The sequence below is a fragment of the Lygodium microphyllum genome, chromosome 5 (assembly GCF_053477565.2).
Source record: "Lygodium microphyllum isolate KBCC chromosome 5, Lygodium_microphyllum_v1.1.10, whole genome shotgun sequence".
Classification (NCBI taxonomy): domain Eukaryota; kingdom Viridiplantae; phylum Streptophyta; class Polypodiopsida; order Schizaeales; family Lygodiaceae; genus Lygodium; species Lygodium microphyllum.
In genome coordinates this window covers 137,953,849-137,972,127 of record NC_141139.1, presented here as the reverse complement: position 1 = coordinate 137,972,127, position 18,279 = coordinate 137,953,849, and positions in this window count along the sequence as shown.

The window sequence follows — 18,279 nt, the reverse complement described above, 5'->3', positions numbered from 1 at the left end:
GGAGGGACCATTTGAGGATGTGGTACCGTATCCTGCTCAATTAAAAAAAAGGAGGTTTTGTTTAATAGTGAAGACGCAACATAGACCAATAATATTTGCGCAAATAAAGTAGTAAAAATTACTGGGTTTTTTTCTTGGTCCCACTCTCCGTACATGAGGTTTGACATTATGATTCGACGTGCTCGAGAAAAACATCCTCGACAACGATCACATGTACATTTGATTTTCCATCGTAGCCAAGCGTCTTGATTGTGAAGACGCAATGTCTTGTCCTCACTAGAGGATGTACAGTTTGTTGACTCAGCATGTCCCATACTAGTAGAAGATGACGACATAATTACACCTGAATCATAAGAACATATATGATTTCATTTGGCATATATGTCATATTCCCTAAATATTTTGATACTTACAACATGGAGACAAACATTTTGATATTGAAAGACTAGGAAAGTCATGTTGATCCAAAAAAACCCATAAACTAGCATTTTCATAAGTTTAATTGTAATCACATCTATCAGCATGTGTAATATCTTTTATCTGCACATATAGATGCGCAATTACACGCACTTACAGAGTGCCACGCGAATATAATTTTTTTAATAAAAAAGTTGTGGATTTCTTTTCAAACCAATGCTTTTGTGCATTTTTTGCACATTTTCTATAGTTCGAGCTCGACATCACTTATCATGTCTATCTATCACTTCATGAAGACAAGGAGGGAAGGAAATAAGAGTAAAAAGAGGAGGAAGGAAGAGCCGGAGAGTAAAGAACAAGAGCCAAACAGCAAGGAAGAGAAGAAGAATCAAGCAATCTACTAAGGGAAGGGAGGAGGAGGACAAGGAGCTTGCAACCTAGCCGCCAGGTCGGGTTACTATCAGGATAAGGATCAAGGAAGAAGATATCCCAAAGACGGCCTTCAACACAAGATATGGGCACTTTGAGTTTCTAGTTATGTCATTCGGGCTTACAAATGCACCTGCCACCTTCAACAGGTTAATGCATGATATTTTTAGGCCATATCTTGAAGACTTCATGCTCGTCTTCTTCGATGACACTTTCGTCTATTCTAAACAGGAAGAAGATCATGAGACCCAACTTCGGATTGTCCTTGAGACAATGAGGTCACATAAACTGTATGCTAAGATGAAGAAGTGTGCATTCTTCAAACATCAGATTGAATATCTGGGATTCATCGTATTAGCGGAAGGAATCTCAAGGGACCTAGCCAAGGTCAGAGATGTGCTAGAATGGCCAATACCAACAACTGTCAAAGAAATACACAGCTTTCCTGGATTGACAGGATGGTATAAAGTCTTCATCAAAAACTATGCTTTGATTGCACCACCTCTGTGTGATGGATTTACTGAAGAAGCAAACATCCATTACATGGTCAACTCCCGAACATCCTGGCTATGCCCTTTCTCAGGACATCCTGGCTATGCCAAGACCCTCAATGCAGTTAGAAAGAGCTACCATTGGGATAGGCTTAAAGGCGACGTTCTCAAATATATCACCGAGTGTTTGTCTTGTCAATGTATCAAAGCTGAACATGTCAAAATGCCAGGGAAGCTACAACCACTTGACATTCCCCAAATGAAATGGGAATTCATCAGTATGGTCTTTGTTGTTGGCCTATCCCAAGTTCAAGGAGGATACAACTCCATCATGGTTGTGGTTGACATGCTAACTAAGGTTGCACACCTTATTCCAATAAAGACAAACTATAAAGCCTCAGACATTGCAAGATTGTTTATCGAGGAGATATTCAAGCTACATGGGTTACCCAGAATAATCACTAGTGATTGTGATTCCCTCTTCACATCACACTTCTTGAGAGCTATTTTTGAAGCCATTAGGACTCAACTGTGTTTTAGCACAGCTTACCATCCCCAAACGGATGGCCAAACAGAGCGAGTCAATCAAATCATCGAGGATATGCTTAGGGCATACTGCTGTCGTGAGCCGAAAAGGTGGATTCAATACTTGCCTTTGGTTGAATTTGCCTACAATGCTTCTTACCAACAAAGCATTCAAATGACCCCTTTCCAAGCATTGCACGGTCATGACTGTCGAAGCCCCCTAAACTTCTCAGATCCAACCTTAAGGGTTGAAGCTTCAAGGCAAATGTTGGAAGAGATGGATGACCAAATAAAGTCAATAAGATAGGACATCCAAGCTGCCAAGGATAGACAGAAGGTATACACGGATTTGAAGCGTCAAGATAGAGCCTTCGAAGAAGGAGACATAGTCTTCATTCGCGTACACCCTAAGAAGAGTTCTCTATCCTTAGGAGATTGCAAGAAGCTAAGTCCAAGGTATTGTGGACCGTATAAGATCCTCAAGTGCCTGGTACCTAATGCTTATAAAATGCAACTCCTTGAGAACCTAAAGGTTCATAATGTATTCCATATTAGCCTATTGAAGAAGTATGTATCTAATCCTAACCATGTACTTGATGACCAACAAGTTGTAATGCCTAGTCAAGGAGTCCTTGAACTAAGGCCTGACAGGATCCTAGATGTTAGGGAGAGACAACTGAGATCCAGAACCTTGAGAGAATGCCTCGTCCAGTGGAAAGATTATCCCGAAGACGATGCCACTTGGATAGATGAAAGAAATCTCAACCATCAATATCCCCAGTTTGTCTCGAGATCAGGACATCTCGATTCCTCCAAGGGGGAGAGAATGTATTATTCTCCAATCTAACTACGCATTTTGTATGTGAATGCCCTCTTAGGTTAGGATAATGGTAATTTTTTTAATAAAAATAATCCCTCTCTCCTCTAGCTGACTGTCATGCTGGAGGAGAAGGGTTTAGCAAGGCCACCAAGCTCCTCGCTGGAGCTTTGTAGGGGGGGAGAACCATGCAAGCTGCCACGCAAGGGAGGGAGGATCCCCTCCCCTCCCCTATTTAAATCTATGGCATAGGAGGAGATGAAAGGGGAGGCTGAGAGGATAATGCTAAGGTGTCGCCACCCACCACTGAACAAGAGGGGCAAAGCTTGAGACTGCAGTAGTGGTGGGGTGCCACCACTCTGTCACCGCCGAGCATAGAGGGAGAGAGTGGATACTCTGCTCCTGGGCAGCCATGAAGTAGAGGGAGAGGGTGGTCATGAAGAGGGAGGAGCCAAGGCCCTGCTGCCACAGTGAAACAGGACACGCCAACAGCCGCCATTCAGCCCGCCTGTCCATCGACACGTCAATCTGCCACAGTCTCCACGTGGAGCTTCTACATCCTCTTCAGAAGCTCAGAAGCTTCTTAGGAAGCTTCTACAAGCTTCCTAAGAAGCCCCCCTCATATGGACCCTTAAGCCCTTTTTCCCACCCTCTCAAAAAAAATTCCCTCCTAAGGGTTCCCTTAGGACCCTTTTCCCCCCCATGAAAAAATTTTCCTTCTTAGCCTCTTTTATACCTTTGTTCCCCCCCCCCCCCCACAAAAATAAAAGACCCCTCTTTAAGCCCCCACACAAAATCCACTGTTAAGGTCTTTGACACCTTTTTCCCCCATACAAAAGCCCTCATAAGGGTCTTATACAGCTTTTATTTTCCCCTTTCCTGTGGGTCCTGAAAAAGCCATTAAGCCTTTCCTGTGGCTTTACTGGGCCTTACTCGCGGAGGTTTTTAAAATATCCCCTTCCCGGGTTTTAAACCCTTTACGTGGGTTCTCCCCTCCACAGAAGTATCCCTTCAAAGAGCTTCTACAAAAGGAAGGAAAAGTAAACTCATAAAGGACGGTGGAATTTCAAAAGGGAGTTCGCAAAGCCGCATCCAAGACGGAAAGGCTGCATTCGCGATGGCTCCTAAGAAAGCCCAAGGCGCAACCGCAGGAGGATCGTCTCCTAGCATCCACATGGACATCTCACTACAAGTCCAGGTTTTCCTTCCTAATTTTTATTTGGTATTGTTATAATTCAATCGTGCAAGGATAATTGTTGGAGATAGAATGTATTTTTTGTCTTGAATACTTAAGTTAACTCTGAAAGAATTAGCTCACGAGACAGAAAAGATCGGTCATTAGTATTTTCAATAAAACGAACAAAATAAAGTGATCAGAAAATTGATATGCATTTCTAGCAAGTAGTTTTATGCATTGCAATGAACTGAACATAGATTAATGTTCACATTTACAAAATGGAATTAAGATAGTGCACTCCATTTAGGCATGGAAGTATAAATTGCATGTCTCATTATTAGGACATATCTTCCTCGGAATGAGTGATTATGGAAAGTGCTAATAATCCATAGGAAATTACAAGGCATGAAATGATTCCTAGGATGCGTAACTCTAGTAAATTGGTATAAATATTGCTTTTCAACTGCATATTTATTAGTAAAAGGCTGCATGTTTTAGCATGAATCTTGTTCGCAAGTTATAGGGTGATTAATTGGAATTGGGCTATAACCTATGCTTGATCTTAAACTGAAAAGTTAGGATTGAAAATCAACTTACATGTAGACAATAAGTCATGTGTTTATGGAAATGATAGTGTAATCATCTTCAAGAATTAAACAAATTGGCTTAAACCTAAACACCTAAAAACCGCGAAGGGACTCCTTTAGGAAGAGTTAATTCAATTCCGAAGAACTAACTAGGAGTTAACACATGACCTACTCACTCGTATTGCCAAGGCTAGAACTCCTATGCCCTAAAGACTTGCCCACATTCACAAAATGTAGGGACATTGGAACATAGTTGAGAAGTGATCTAGGGTTTGTCCCTAAGAATCTTTCACTAAAAAGATGGAACGTGGAGCCCTACGACTGACAATGTCAGCCTAAAGTAATTAGGAACAGATTGTTTCGTGACTCCATTCGGAGGGTAAATAGTCTCATAACTTGATGCGACACTTGTGCAACAAGTAGTAGAGTCGCACGATCTTGTGAATTGATCGCAAGAAAATGGCCAAATTCCTCGGAATGAGGTTGGCAGATTCTTATGCAAGTTATCTTGCAAGAGGATGAATAATCATCCTAACATAGTATCTTTCTTGGGTAAAGATAATTGCTTGAAAGAAAAAGACCAACCAATAAATTGGGATAACATATGAACTTAAGGTATTCACCAAGTCAGGTTAATAGGATATGGCTCTAATCCCAGGATATAGGGGATCTTGCCAAGTTGGAAGTTCCTGGATTGAGTGCTGCATGCATTCGGAAAGAAGGATTCACTCCTTAGCAATTGGCCAACAATAATGACCAATGGAAATGATTTTGCTTGTTACAGATTTAAGAGCATTGTTTTGCTTTGTTTGATCAAACAATTAAAGGATAAATGGATATCTAATGCTTCAGGTTGAAGGCCTGAAGGGAGAGGCAGCTTCAGTTACCCTCGACTGCCTGCTTGACCCTAACCAAGGGGGTTGTTAACCGCGCCGGAAAACTAGACCGAACCCACCGCGAGAGGTCTCTTCGTTGAGCGCTACTTGGAGCAGGAGGACGCTTGGGTGCCAGGGGGGCTTTAGCCATAAATCCCTCGCCTTCCAGGCCATGCACAAGAGGCTAATGTGACTCAAGATTGCATCTCGAGGCCCGCATACTAGTCTACGAGCGGAATCTTGGATTAGCGATCCCTGTGGATTGCTGGATAGCCTTCAAGCGGATTAAGGATAAGCCTACGGGCTCGACATTATGTATTTCAAATATAAATATGATAACCTGTAAACAAGGAACTTGTTTGACATTGCTTTTCTATGTCAAGTGATATGATTACGTGAAGGAACCAGTGCCTAACAGGTTAACTAAGGAAGCTGATTGATACATGTCCAACTAAATGTGTTAGGTAATTAAATAACTAAAACAACTTGAGAAAAGTGCGGTGGATGTGGCCATAGGTCCGTCCTACGGATGGGTGGTCTTGGTTGGCCGGGAAGTTTTCTCAAATAACGAGGGATAGCAGGAGGGTCGTTCGAAGGATTCGAACAGCAAGAGCATTGACCTAGAGTCTAAATGATCCCGATTTACACTGTTTTAGGGGAACGGAATGGGACTATGCTTTATGGCAGAGAGGTTGAGCTTCGCATCCCTCTCGTTTCCCATTCTCCTTGAACCAGGTACAGCGTGAATCCGCTTCGGACCTGGCGTTTCTGCGTAAAGTAGTTCGCTCGAATTCGACGCTAGTTGCCGTTAGGAAATGACCAGTAGGGAAAACCCTAATTCAGCTCTCCTAAGTGGGAATGGTCGGAATACTTCCGCTATGTGGCAGACGCGGAAAGTCCTAGATCGCAAACCCTGTAACATTCCATGGGAGTGCCGGGTAGAGCTTTCTAGATATCCTTTCCGATGGACTGTTAAGACGTGTCCTGAAGATAATAGGTGGACACATTACAGTTGGTATCAGAGCCAACCAGCAAAGGATTTGCTTTTATGAAATCTTAATAAGATAAAGTAAAGAAAATGTTTCTATCCAAACATTTCCTTACTTCCAATGCTGTCTTGCAGAACTATGAAGCATGGAATAGGTTCTTGGTATTTCGAGTCATGTTTATGACTGCGATGCATTCCCCGCATTATCGACAAAGGGTTGAGATGATGAACATCCTAGAAGATATCTATAATCCATCACCTTTGTACATGGAACGAAGATGGACGGATGCCTCAGGAATTGACTATATAGCTGCCCACCGGTTTGCATACCTACAGACCAATCTAAAGAGGATCAAGTGGTTGGAAGACCTAAAAGTCGTGAAGCTGTTTATTTTTGTGGAAACTCATGTAAATTCAACTTTACATATTCGAGGTCGGAGGGTTGAACTGAACTCATATGTATATGAGGAAGTGACTTGTGTAATCCCCGTCGAGAGGATTAAAGTATTGGGGCGCCATGAGAAGAATGGGTTCCAAAGGAAAGGATACCCTAGACTTCCAATGACTTACCGATTCCTGAAGATCCATGACCCGAAACCATACTATTATTCAGTTCCTATAGATAAATGTAATACAACATTATTCTCCCCAAACTAAATGTAAATAGTTGGCTTATCATCGCAAGAAATGTTGTATTCTGAAAGGGCTATGCCCATATAAATACAATAAGACTTCCTTTTATCATTGTTTGTTTGTGCATGAGAATTGATAAAAGTTTAGTTAGATTGCTTGGTTGATAGCGAAAATTGAAATGAAATATAAATCACAGCGTTTAATGAGTAATAACGTTAAGAAATCTTTATCCAGGCACAACCCTAGGTACAGGTCCCCAGTTCGCCTCCTACATCATGTACTGCTGTAATCCAGGAGAAGAAGTTTCTTCTCAAGTAGATTAAGCTGCCTAAATTTGACGGGAGAGGCAGGTCCGTCCAAGCAGATGCTGAAATTTGGATTGAATCCATGGAGGATTACTTTGAAGCAGCCGGTACTGCACCCGCCAATCAGGCTATGCTCGCCAAGCTAAAGCTCACCGGAGAAGCCAAGCTTTGGTGGAAGCAATAGTGTAGGGATCAAGGGATTGCGGAAGGATCCGTTACCTGGGAGAAGCTGAAGAAAGTTGTGCAGGGAAGATACTTACCACCTGCATATCGTACGTAGAAAATGAATGAGTTCTACGAGCTAAAACAGTTGGGACTCACTCTTGACACATACTATTCTAAATTTGTCTCACTTCTTAAGTATAAGCCACAGATGGACATGACACAGTAGGTGTCAAAATTTTGTGCTGGTTTAAATCCACCAATAAATGCCTCGAATCTATGCGTCCATCAGATCTTCAGGACGCTCTCATTCGAGCTGCACCTATAATTTAGGACGTGCAGGCTAGACCAAGGGGCAACAAAACTTGGTCTTATAATGACCCGAACAGAGGAGCATTCAGGCCTCAGATGAAGAGAGTTAGAGGTCAGAATCAGGGACAAAGAAACAAAGCAAGAACTAATAATGTCAACAACTTTGTTCCTACTCAAAGCAATGGGCGAAACCTCCGTTGTTTCCATTGCAACGAGCCCGGTCATTTCAAGAGGCAATGTCCCAAGCTTGGAGGAGGACATCGTCAAGCACCTTTCCAAGGAACGGTCCGTGGTGGTCAGGGAGCCCCTACCCGAGTTAGAGGAAGAACCGCCTGCGTTGCCAATAGGCAAATGTGCGAAGAAGAAGAAAGTCCAACTATGGAAGCAGAATGTGAAAGGGCGACAGTCCATGCCGCTCTTCACAAAAAAGGGTTGAATCGCTAGTTCTCGGTGATTCAGACACCGTCGGACTATCAAGGTAAAACTTTCAAGACCTTGATTGATTGTGGTGATCCAAAGTAGGAGTCTAGCAAAGGACCTTCTTGGCTAAATGAATACATGGACGTATTTCCTGAAGAGTTGACAGAACTCCTACCTCAAAGAGAAGTGGATCATGAGATCAAGCTAGTACCAAGAGCTGGGCCAATTGCAAAGAGACCTTATAGGATGTCTATATCTGGTGCGCAAATCGGACGCAGATAGCTCACGTGGTGAATCCCGGAAGGTCCCCAAGAACAAAGTACTCTACTTTTTAGCACAAAAACCCATGTAAAAGCAAGCACGACAAGAGGCAAGAGACAAATTGGGTTCAATCTCCCCCATGCCTTGTGTGAGCGCTTCACAAAGCATGTATTTAATGTATATTTCCAATCTTCATGCTCAATAATAGCCCAATTACAAAAATATGACAAGCTTTTAGCTTTTGAGTTTGCTTTCTACCAAAAATAGGAAAATAAAGCTAATGGACGGTGCCCATAGAGTCTAGCACGCCCAATCTCAATATCCAAATAGAAATAACATATCCAGGCGCATAAGCGCATACAAAATAATAATAAATAATCGATGTCTCTATAGACATAACAAAATATAGGCGTGGCGCCTATCAAAATATAGTCCAAAGTCGAAAATCCGCTAGACTCCAATGCTTTCCTCCGCCACTGCTGCTATCTCTACACATCAACTGAAGCATTCACAATCGTTAGTAAAATAACACAATTAAACCGACAAAAGTGAATACCTAGCAGTCTTTAGCTACATAAATAAATCAACTGGTTAGAAATAAATCCTAACCTTAATTTATTACGAGTGCGCACTCTAAACTCATAAACGTTTATTAATTTAATATGCATTTTGCGGAATCACCCGCTATGGAATCACCCATGTACACACTAAATTAATGAAACGCCCGAAAAGGACAGGCGTCCCCATCAACTTCTCGCACAAAGAATCCTCTTTGCGTATGAGCCCCGGTCATCTAAGTTTACGGAATCCACCGTAAAACCTCACAGAATCCACTGTGAAATATGCCTCCTGGCATTGGGAAGGAAGAGGCGACTGAAAACGGCGTGATTCGTGGAGGACAAGAGGAGGTGTTTGATGACGTCGCGGATTTTTCGGACGTCCTCAGATACCTCGTTGACAAGTTTTGTGGGTCTTCTCCAATTTCTTAAGCCTTTAAACTTCAAGACTAAGCTTTTTGAAGCAAAAGATATGGCTTCTTACTGTTTTATCCACGACTTGTTCATGGAGATGAGGGAGTGGTCCTCCGCCTGCAGAGATTGGTCCTTCGCGATCTGACAGTGGAAACAGGGGTTCTTGATCGCCAGAAGTCTGCCTGTATCGACGGTTCGCGACGAGATTGATTGTAGAGGCCGTTTGTTCCTGGAGCTCCGCCTTCGCCCGAGATTGGTAGCGATTGGAAGCTCTTGATCTCTGCTCCGCTCTGATACCACTGCTGCACAGATCGGACGCAGATAGCTCACGTGGTGAATCCCGGAAGGTCCCCAAGAACAAAGTACTCTACTTTTTAGCACAAAAACCCATGTAAAAGCAAGCACGACAAGAGGCAAGAGACAAATTGGGTTCAATCTCCCCCATGCCTTGTGTGAGCGCTTCACAAAGCATGTATTTAATGTATATTTCCAATCTTCATGCTCAATAATAGCCCAATTACAAAAATATGACAAGCTTTTAGCTTTTGAGTTTGCTTTCTACCAAAAATAGGAAAATAAAGCTAATGGACGGTGCCCATAGAGTCTGGCACGCCCAATCTCAATATCCAAATAGAAATAACATATCCAGGCGCATAAGCGCATACAAAATAATAATAAATAATCGATGTCTCTATAGACATAACAAAATATAGGCGTGGCGCCTATCAAAATATAGTCCAAAGTCGAAAATCCGCTAGACTCCAATGCTTTCCTCCGCCACTGCTGCTATCTCTACACATCAACTGAAGCATTCACAATCGTTAGTAAAATAACACAATTAAACCGAAAAAAGTGAATACCTAGCAGTCTTTAGCTACATAAATAAATCAACTGGTTAGAAATAAATCCTAACCTTAATTTATTACGAGTGCGCACTCTAAACTCATAAACGTTTATTAATTTAATATGCATTTTGCGGAATCACCCGCTATGGAATCACCCATGTACACACTAAATTAATGAAACGCCCGAAAAGGACAGGCGTCCCCATCAACTTCTCGCACAAAGAATCCTCTTTGCGTATGAGCCCCGGTCATCTAAGTTTACGGAATCCACCGTAAAACCTTACGGAATCCACCGTGGAATATGCCTCCTGGCATCAATATCGGAAGAAATTGAGCTGAAGGAACAACTCAAGCAAGTGTAGATCAGGGCTACATCAGTCCTAGCAGTTCACCATGGCGAGCTCCCGTACTGTTCCAGAAAAAGAAAGAGAGAACACTTCGACTATGTATTGATTACAGAGGGTTGAATCAATCGACTGTAAAAAAAAAGTACCCTATTCCTAGAATAGATGAGCTTCTTTATCGTCTTCAGGGTGCAAAGATCTTCTCTAAGAGTGATCTCAGGTCGGGTTACTATCAGGATAAGGATCAAGGAAGAAGATATCCCAAAGACGGCCTTCAACACAAGATATGGGCACTTTGAGTTTCTAGTTATGTCATTCGGGCCTACGAATGCACTTGCCACCTTCAACAGGTTAATGTAGGATATTTTTAGGCCATATCTTGATGACTTCGTGCTCGTCTTCTTCGATGACACTTTAGTCTATTCTAAACAGGAAGAAGATCCTGAGACCCAACTTCGGATTGTCCTTGAGACAATGAGGTCACATAAGCTCTATGCTAAGATGAAGAAGTGTGTATTCTTCAAACGTCAGATTGAATATCTGGGATTCATCGTATCAGCGGAAGGAATCTTAGTGGACCCAGCCATGGTCAAAGATGTGCTAGAATGGCCAATACCAACAACTTTCAAAGAAATATGCAGCTTTCTTGGATGGACAGGATGGTATAGAGTCTTCATAAAAAACTATGCTTTGATTGCAACACCTCTGGCGGATTTACTAAAGAAGCAAACATCCATTGCATGGTCAACTACCGAACAAACCAACTTTGATAGAGCGAAGAAAAGTTTGGTATCAGCAACTATCCTAAAACTTCGAGACCTCAATAAGGAGTTTGAGGTAGTAACAGATGCTAGCACGCTTGCCTTAGGTTGTGTGCTCATGCAGGAAGGCCATCCTGTAGCATACTCTTCAAGGAAACTGAAGAGTCATGAGAAGAATTATGCTACCCATGATCTAGAATTGTTAGCTGTCATCCATGCTCTAAAGCTTTGGAGACACTACCTGTTGGGTAACAAGTTTACTCTAGTGTGACTGATCATAAGAGTCTCAAATGGATATTTACCTAGAACGAGCTTAACATGAGGCAACGTCGATGGATTGAAGTGCTGGAGGAGTATGACTTTCTAATCAAGTACTGACCAGGAAAAGAGAAAGAAGTTGTCGATGCACTCAGTTGCAAGGCATTCCTTAATTCCCTAATCTTGCAGAACCCATCAACGGCTAGATCTCTAGCTACAAAAGTATCTATGCCAAACAATCCAATACTTGAGTTAGCTAGAGAGGAAGCATGTCATGATCCAGCCTATCAAAAGATGCTAAGGAAAATCTCTATCAAGGATCAGGACTAAAAGCTGCAGGCTAAGTATCATGAATTCTCTGTCAATAGTGGACTTGTCTACTATAGAACAAGGCTATGTATACCGGGAAGCCAATCACTTAAGCAGAAGATATTATGGGAAGCTTATGATTCCCCTTTCTCAGGACATCTTGGCTATGCCAAGACCCTCAATGCAGCTAGAAAGAACTACCATTGGGATAGGCTTAAAGGTGACGTTCTCAAATATGTCAAAATGCCAGGGAAGCTGCAACCACTTGACATTCCCCAAATGAAATGGGAATTCATCAGTATGGTCTTTGTTGTTGGCCTACCCCAAGTTGAAGGAGGATACAACTCCATCATGGTTGTGGTTGATATGCTAGCTAAGGTTGCACACCTTATTCCAGTAAAGACAAACTATAAAGCCTCACACATTGCAAGATTGTTTATCAAGGAGATATTCAAGCTACATGGTTTACCTAGAAGAGTCACTAATGATCGTGATTCTCTCTTCACATCACACTTTTGGAGAGCTATTTTTGAAGCCATTAGGACTCAGCTCTATTTTAGCACAGCTTACCATCCCCAAACGGATGGCCAAAGAGAGCGAGTCAATCAAATCATCGAGGATATGCTCAGGGCATACTGCTGTCATGAGCCGAAAAGGTGGATTCAATACTTGCCTTTGGTTGAATTTGCCTACAATGCTTCTTACCAACAAAGCATTCAGATGACCCCTTTCCAAGCATTGTACGGTCATGACTGTCGAAGCCCCCTAAACTTCTCAGATTCAACCTTAAGGGTTGAAGCTTCAAGGCAAATGTTGGAAGAGATGGATGACCAAATAAAGTCAATAAGATAGGACATCCAAGCTGCCAAGGATAGACAGAAGGTATACGCGGATTTGAAGCGTCAAGATAGAGCCTTCAAAGAAGGAGACACGGTCTTCATTCGTGTACGCCCTAAGAAGAGTTCTCTATCCTTAGGACATTGCAAGAAGCTAAGTCCAAGGTATTATGGACCGTACAAGATCCTCAAGTGCCTAATACCTAATGCTTATAAACTGCAACTCCCTGAGAACCTAAAGGTTCATAATGTATTCCATATCAGCCTATTCAAGAAGTAAGTATCTAATCTGTACTTGACCAACAAGTTGTAATGCCTAGTCAATGGTGCGCAGATCGGACGCAGATAGCTCACGTGGTGAATCCCGGAAGGTCCCCAAGAACAAAGTACTCTACCTTTTTGCACAAAAACCCATGTAAAAGCATGCACGACAAGAGGCAAGAGACAAATTGGGTTCAATCTTCCCCATGCCTTGTGTGAGCGCTTCACAAAGCATGTATTTTATGTATATTTCCAATCTTCATGCTCAATAATAGCCCAATTACAAAAATATGACAAGCTTTTTAGCTTTTGAGTTTGCTTTCTACAAAAATAGGAAAATAAAGCTAATGGACGGTGCCCATAGAGTCTGGCACGCCCAATCTCAATGTCCAAATAGAAATAACATATCCGGGCGCATAAGCGCATACAAAATAATAATAAATAATCGATGTCTCAATAGACATAACAAAATATAGGCGTGGCGCCTATCAAAATCTAGTCCAAAGGTCGAAAATCCGCTAGACTCCAATGCTTTCCTCCGCCACTGCTGCTATCTCTACACATCAACTGAAGCATTCACAATCGTTAGTAAAATAATACAATTAAACCAACAAAAGTGAATACCTAGCAGTCTTCAGCTACATAAATAAATCGACTGGTTAGAAATAAATCCTAACCTTAATTTATTACGAGTGCGGACTCTAAACTCATAAACGTTTATTAATTTAATATGCATTTTGCGGAATCACCCGCTATGGAATCACCCATGTACACACTAAATTAATGAAACGCCCGAAAAGGACAGGCGTCCCCATCAACTTCTCGCACAAAGAATCCTCTTTGTGTATGAGCCCCGGACATCTAAGTTTACGGAATCCACCGTAAAACCTCACGGAATCCACCGTGGAATATGCCTCCTGGCATCATACCCCCGGGGTGGGATAGCAATTGACCTTAATTGCTATTAGCTCAATGTGGAGCTAACAGAGTGGGGAAAGCATTTAAATCTCTAGCGTGCATCCATTGTGCTTCCTCTATAGGATGGTTTTTAAATTTCACTAGATATCTAGAATACCTTCGGCCAGTTCTAGTGGTCATGTAGTCAGTGTCTATGATGGCTTCTGGTTCAAGTATTTCAGTCTCTTCTTCTAGTAAAGGTGGGTTTTCATAGACAGGGTGGATAGGTAATTGGCCTCTAAATGGTCTCAATAAACTAATATGAAATGTATTATGAATTTTCCAATGAGATGGCAGTTCTAACTTGAATGCATTATCATTAATCTTATGAATGATTCTGAATGGTCCGTAGAATCTAGGAGCTAATTTGACAACTGGATGTCTATCTACACTTTGCAGTCTACGCTTTTCTATTCTAAGCCAAACATAATCATCAACTTTGAAATTCATAGCTTGTCTTTTCTTGTTGGCTTGTTTGGTATATGATTGTTGGGCTTTAGCAATCATATCCTTAACCTCATCAAAAATAGTATTATGCATAACAGCAATATCATCAGCACTCTGAATTCTATTAGACAAAGATGCAACAGGTGTAGATAATCTATATCCATAAATAACTTCAAAAGGTGCTTTCTTTGTAGATGTGTGCGGTATATTATTGTAAGCAAACTGTAATAAATGTAAATGAGTATCCCATGTCTGAGGTTTAGAGATAGTGTATGCACGTAAAAGATCTAAAATGGTGCTATTTGTGGCTTCTGTTTGTCCATTTGTTTCTGAATGAAATGCAGATGAGAAATCAATCTTTGTGCCTAGATTTGCAAACAGTGTAATCCAAAAATTATTACAAAATCTAGAATCTCGATCTGAAATAATCACTTTCGGCAATCCATGGTTAGTAAAAACAGTTTTCAAAAATAACTGTGCTGCTTGTGATGCTGTTAAAGTTTTCTTACATGCAATGAAATATGCTTGCTTACTAAATCTATCTACAATTGTCCAAATCATGTCATGGTTAGATTTAGTATTTGGTAAACCAGTAATGAAATCCATAGATATATGTTCCCAAGGTTTAGATGGAATAGACAAAGGCATTAATAATCCATACTGTTTACCATGATGTCTCTTTATTCTTTGACAAATCAAACATTCAGAAACGAAATTAGATACATCTGCATCCATATGCGACCAATAAAAATCTTCAGTTAACATGCGTAATGTAGAAATGATACCTCTATGACCTTGATATGGGGGACAATGAATTTCATTCAAAACAAAAGATCCGAATGGAATAGTAACACACAGTCTCTTTTCAAAGAACATGAATCCATCATTATATGACAATGAATCAACAGGAATGAAATTATTTTGAACTAATTTTTGCCAATCAGAATGAAAAGTAATATCCTGGTGATATGTGTCTTTCATAGCAATCAAAGAATCAAAAGATATGATAGAAATGTTATGAATTGCAGGTCTTCTACTCAATGCATTGGCAACTACATTTTCTTTTCCAGGTTGGTACTGAATGATAGGATGGAAACTTTGAATGAATGAAGCCCATTTGATATGACGGTCAGAAATTTGGGGTTGGCTAAGTAGATGTCTAATGCTTTGCTGGTCGGTCTTTATCATGAATTCTGAACCCATTAAATAATGCTTCCATTGTTTTAATGCTTGCTAATAGTTCTTTGTCATAAGTGGAATATTTGAGCTCAGAGGGTTTCAGCTTAGAACTAGAATATGCTATTGGATGGTTGTCTTGCATTAATACGGCTCCTATTCCTGATCCGCTAGCATCGGTCACAACTAGAAAGAGTGGTCTATTAAAGTCAGGCAATTGTAGAACAGGGGCATTGGTTAATGCACGTTTGAGTAAGTCAAAGGATTTCTGTTGATTTTCAGTCCATTGATAAACAATGCCTTTCTTAAGAAGTTTTGTTAATGGTAAAGCAAGTAATGAGAAATTTCGTACAAACTTCCTATAGAAACTAGCAAGACCAAGGAATGAGCGTAATTCATGTACATTTTTAGGAATAGGCCAATGCAATATTGCATCAATTTTCTTAGGATCAACTTTAATTCCTTCTTTTGATACAATATGACCTAGATATTCTATTTCTGTCTTAAAGAATTCACTCTTTTCAGGATTTGCAAACAATTGATTTTCTTTCAGTAATTGAAAAAGTAATGATAAATGCTCATAATGCTCTTTTTCACTTTGACTGAACACCAAAATATCATCAAAGAAAACAATCATACAATATTGATATTTCAGAAAAATACGGTTCATCATTCTACTGAAAGTAGCAGGTGCATTAGTTAATCCGAATGGCATTACTAGGAATTCATAATGGCCAAACTGTGTCCTGAATGCAGTCTTAAATATGTCGGATCTATCTAGCCTCACTTGATGATATCCAAACTTAAGGTCAATTTTACTAAATATAGAAGATCCTTGCAGTTTGTCCATAAGGTCGTCAACTCTAGGTATAGGATACCTATTCTTTACAGTGATCTTATTTAATGCTCGGTAGTCAATACACATACGATAAGTATTATTCTTTTTCTTGACTAAGAGCACAGGTGCACCGAATGGAGAACTGCTAGGTCGAATTAAGCCTCTATTTAGTAATTCTTCAACTTGACTCTGGATTTCTTTTTGCTCTATTTGATTGTGCCTATATGGTGCTTTGCAAGGTGGTTGTGTGCCAGGTATTAGATCAATCTTATGGTCTTCTGGACGTGATGGAGGTAAACCTGGTGGTAGGTCTTCTGCAAAACAGTCCTTAAAATATGCGAGAAATTCCTTATGCCTAGGGTGCATATGATTTTCCTTTGCATGCAATTCATTCACCCAAATGAGATATAATTTAGTATTCTTGCGTAGTGCACGTTTTGCTTGAGTATGCGAAAGCAGTGGAAACATATGAGATGCATGCATACCAAATAATGTAATAGATTCTCCTTGAAAATTAATATTCATTGTGTGCGTGGAATAATCTATATTTGGATTATGCTGGTGTCTCCATGGCATTCCTAGAATAATGTCGCTTGACTGTAATGGGACAACTAAGAAATTTCTTCTTTCAATGTATGGACCAATTTGAATTTCTAAATCTTGTACTTCTTGTGTGCCATTGTACCTAGTGCCTAAAAATGCAGCTTTTATGCGATAATGCGTAGGTACAGTATGCAATTTTAATTCCTTTACCAATTTTGCTGAAATAAAGTCATGGGTACTACCGTCATCATGCAATATAATTCTTTCTTTTCCATGCACCATACATTTCATAGTCAACAATGAATGTGAAGTAGGCATACCTGGTAAAGTGTCGGAAGTAGTAGTAGGATCATCCTCATCTTCAGTGAAATCTGGCATATCCTCATGCTCGTCTTCGTCCATGGCCCCAAGGTAGTTGATATGTGCTGATGGCTTCTTTGAATGACAATTTGCTACGAGATGCCCTGGCTGGTGACACTTGTAGCATGCTATTGGCTTGGCTTTGGTCACATTATTTGCAATGGCTGGGAGTCTGGGTATATTTGGATTTGCTTGTGGAATAGGCTTAGAATTTGAATTGACAGTGGATGGTAATGCAGGTGGTTTAGGCCAATTCTTGCGGAAAGATGGTGATGAGAAACGACCTGGATTAAACCTTCTGAAATTGGAATTGAATTGTTTAGATCCATAATTACCGTTTGCTTGGAATTGCTGTGGTCGTCGATCTCTTCCGCGTAACTTATCTTCAGTGTCGTGAGCTAAGGAGATGGCGTCTTCAAGGGTAGCAGGCTTGAACATGTTCACTTCAGCGTAGTAATGTCCAAGAAGCCCAGACATATACTTCCGCTTATGTGTCGTCTCTGGTACGTTTTCAAGCATGCGTAACTGTAGAAGTGCATTCCAAAAACGCTCTGTATACTGTGGAATAGGCTCACAATCTCGTTGTTGAAGTAAATCCCATTGCTTGATAGCCTTCTCATGAAATTGCGGTGGAAGGAAATTTTGCATGAACTTCTTCTTGAATTCTTCCCATGTAGCAGGACATTCTATACTCTTGCGGACTACAGTCCACCAAAGTGATGCTCTGTCTATCAGATGATTAGTAACACACTTGATTTTATCTTTTTCGGGATAAGTTTTCTCATGGAAATAGTCATCAAACTGGCTAATGAATGATAAAACAGTCTTTCCTTCTCTTATGCCATTGAAAGTGCGAAACTTGAAACTTCGTTTACTTATCTTGGATTCCTTGCGAATGGTTTGTGCTTCAAGAGTGGCGTCGATGGTACGACGAATCAAATCTTCAGCTTGAGGTTCTTCTTTATTGGTGGACG